Here is a 3,842-nt window from a genome sequence, read left to right as displayed (position 1 = left end):
TTTCTTTCTAAGTGTGATGTCTTTTATATTTGAATTAGTAACTGTATGAAGTCATAGATAATAGTACACGTCACCTTAGGTAGTAGGAAGAAATCATTTATCTGGATTTTTATGTTTTATTAGCATTTTCAAGAAGATAGATTATCTAAGAGAATAATCATATATATGCATACATAAAAATGGACCACAGTGACTTATTTGTAGTTATTAGTTGCCCTGCTACCTAGTTTGTTAGAGCATTTGAGCACACATTTTAATTTTCCTCTAATTAAAATGTTCAGTATTTTCATTGTCACATTTAACTATTTAGAGAATGATTTCCACCTTTATGTTTTAATATCCTAGGCATCTGCTGTAATAATATTTTAGAAAATGTTTGGAATTTAAGAAATAACTTGTGTTACTAATTTGTATAACCCATATCTGTGCAATGGAATATAAATATCACAAAGTTGTTTAACTAGACTGCGTGTTGTTTTTCCCATATAATAAAACCAAAGAATAGCTTGGTTCTTCATGTCTTAAGAGAATCCACATAAGGGAAGAAACTATTTTTTAAAAATTCACTTCTATATATACAATGAGTAAAAGCATAGATTTTTCTTTAAATAAAAATAAGTCATTTTAATAACTAAACCAGATTCTTTGTGGATGCTATTAAAGTAACATTTAAGCCTCAACCTTGAATGATGTTGATATAAAATGCTTTTATTTTTTATGGAAGGGCTATTAAAGCCTAGCGTTTCCAAGAAACAAAATGCTGTGCTTCTCTGAGAATGCTCCCGTCACAAATGGAACATTTTGAGTTGATGATGATTTTGATATTTTCAAGGTTGCTTCCTCTCTGAAATAATTCTGAATCCATCCCCATTTAAAATACCTATGATTCACTTCACCTCAGATTCCTAAGACAAAAAATTTCAGTTCTGACTTTAGCAGATCACAGTTTTTAAGTCTTCAGACTCTTAAAGGATTTGGTCTAGAAACCAATTCTAATCAAAAGGATATTATTTGCTCATGGCTCTTCGCTCCTCATTTCATTTCAGTAATATTGTCAGAGCTTTAAGCCAGTGAGTTGAGTATTCAGGAATTAACAATTTTAGAAGAGAATATGTGTCGATAAAATGAGAATGGATTTTTCCTACTCTCCAGGCTCTAAAATTTCAAAAATTTTCAGGGAGCCGTGAACATTTAGGAGCATATTATTCATTCAGCATCTTTTATATGCCCAACATGTGATACCGTGTTGAAGACACATCTGCAAAGAAGAAAAAAGGCCACTGCTATCATGGAGACTCACAATCTAGGAAAAGAGACTGACAACCAGTTGCACTACATTGGGATCAGTAGTGTGAGGGAGAAGAACAGGTCTAGGTACTTTGGAAAACATTTAGGAGATTCAGTGATACTTTTAGAATGTGAGGTGCATGGGATTAGGTCATAGAAGACCGTATATTGAAGGTTTGCGTTTTGGAGGCGCTTAGTTTGTTTTCTCATTGATTATGGTAGTAATGCAGTATTGGGGTAGCTGAACTGCAGTAATAATCCCAACATCTCACTGGCTTCATGTAGTAGGAATGTACTTTCATCACAGTCCAGTGTGGCAGGCAGCCTCCAGACTCCCAGGGACCCAGGCTTACACTTTACTAAATATAATGGTTTCATTTGCATTTTTAAAGGTTTTTATATAATCATCTTATTAAAACATTTGATACTTCTTCACAACATTTGCAATCATTGATTTGGTCAGATTGGTCTAACATGGTACCCATGATTTTACTTCATTTCTATTACGATTCTGATAATTTCCTTTAGTCAGTTGAGTAGAGTTACTCCCTCACCCAAGCATAGTCGTTCAGATGTGTCCCAGGAATTTTAGAACTCCAACTGAGATTTCAGGCCCATTATTCATTCTAGGGCTGAATGAATAATATGCCCTTTGAACTTTTGTGACATGCTGGAAACTGGTCTTGGTGTGGCATGGAAAAACCAGAGGGCGAAGGATGTGGATAAGAAGATGACAAAGAGAATCAGACATGCAGAGAGGACTGCCAGATCTCACAGTGGGCTCCAGGAAGACTTGGCTATCCTTCCCTGTTCTTGAGTTCTTAGTCCATTTGGGCTACTATAGCAAAATACCATGGACCAAGTGGCTTTAAACAACAGAAACTTATTTCTCAATAGTTCTGGAAGCTGGAAAGTTCAAGATCAAGTCACCCGCGGATTCAGTGTCTGATGATGTCCTCCCTCGTCACAGACAGCTCTCTTCTCTCTGTGACCTTACAACACAGATTTTTCTGGGTTTCTCTCATAAGGACTCTAATCCCATTCATGAGGGCTCCACTCTCTTGATCTAACACTTCTCAAAGGCCCCATTTCCTAATACCGTCACCTTAGAGGTGAGGATTTCAACATGAATTTTGGGGGAAGACTCATGCAGACCATAGAAAGTTCCATAATGTACCCCATCGTGTGTGTATTTATATATTTGTCTAAGATAGTTCTAGTTTGCTACTTTGCAACACATTCTGTCCCTATTGCATTGGTTGAAAAAAGAGTACAGAAGTCAAGATAAGACTATATAAATTTTGACAAGTTGTTAGGACTCTGGCCATGATTGCTCATCTGTGACACAGCAGTGAGAATCTGGCTCAAAAGGTGGCTGAGAAATAATGGGCATGAAAGTGCTTTGTACAGCTCTGTACAGTTGCTGACAGTACTGTTTTTAAAACCTGTCACAGCTATATATTAGCAAGCAAACACTGATCTTGTTTTGTAATGTGCAATTTTTCATTTCTGCTTTTCCTGTATCCCTTTTAGACTCCATAACCATATTAGTGAGAGGCAAGAAAAAAAATGCAGTGTTCTAAATGTTATCTTAAATAATAGAAGTAGGAGTGTAAAACTTAAAGACTGGTTAATACTGCAAATGAAAAGACAAATGGCTATTGAATGGAAAAGGTCTAGATTCCATGTTCGAATGTGGTTATGAGTTAATGCTGGCAGAATCTCAAGATTCTGCTAAGTGCACATTTAATAGTTTTCTAGACATCTCTTCCACCTAGCAAAGAGTTTGTTGCCCAGAGTTATATAAATCCTACGCTATTGGACACTAATCCTTACATGTTTAACTCTTTGAGACTTACGTTTCTAGATAAGGACTTCATGTGTATCAAATTAGAAAAAGAACAATTCTTCATCTCCACAAAGCTACACAGCCATCAGTTTGTTGAATGTCTTGTCCAAAGTAATTGCTAGCTTGCTTCTTTCTGAGTCTTTGTGGTTGGTTAATACTTTTTTGAGGAAGAAGCATGATTTAGGCTCAGCTCCCTATTGATCATTTTAGGCTTTTACTGAATAAAAGAGCAATTTAAGATTTTTTTGAAATATTTACTGAATTTTGTAGCCATAAACTAAAATATTTGCTGATAGCACACCCCTATCGGTTCGTAGATTCCACAGTTTTAATATTCCAGCCGCATATTGCAGATAGGTTCTGAAAAGCAGGATGAGTGGGAGTGGGCTCTTTAGGGGTCAAAACTGAGCCCTTAGTGGTATAAGACGATAATCCTAGCTTCCTCCCACTTACAATAATTTCATGGGACTTCTATATCTGATGTTTAAGCTTATATTTGTATTTATGTTTTGATTGTAAAAATACCAAATACAGAAATGTTGAAGGTGAAAACTATAAATGTTCCCTCTCTTTACACCATCCTCCTTCCTCAGTCCAATTCCCCAACAGTTGAATGTGTGATACAGTGATGTATGATACAAAATGACCTAGTTCTTGCCCTAGTGACTAAGAAGATGCAAACACCTTCTGGTGAGATGATACAGTC

The sequence above is a fragment of the Saimiri boliviensis genome, chromosome 16, assembly GCF_048565385.1.
Source record: "Saimiri boliviensis isolate mSaiBol1 chromosome 16, mSaiBol1.pri, whole genome shotgun sequence".
Classification (NCBI taxonomy): domain Eukaryota; kingdom Metazoa; phylum Chordata; class Mammalia; order Primates; family Cebidae; genus Saimiri; species Saimiri boliviensis.
This window is presented reverse-complemented; position numbering follows the sequence as displayed.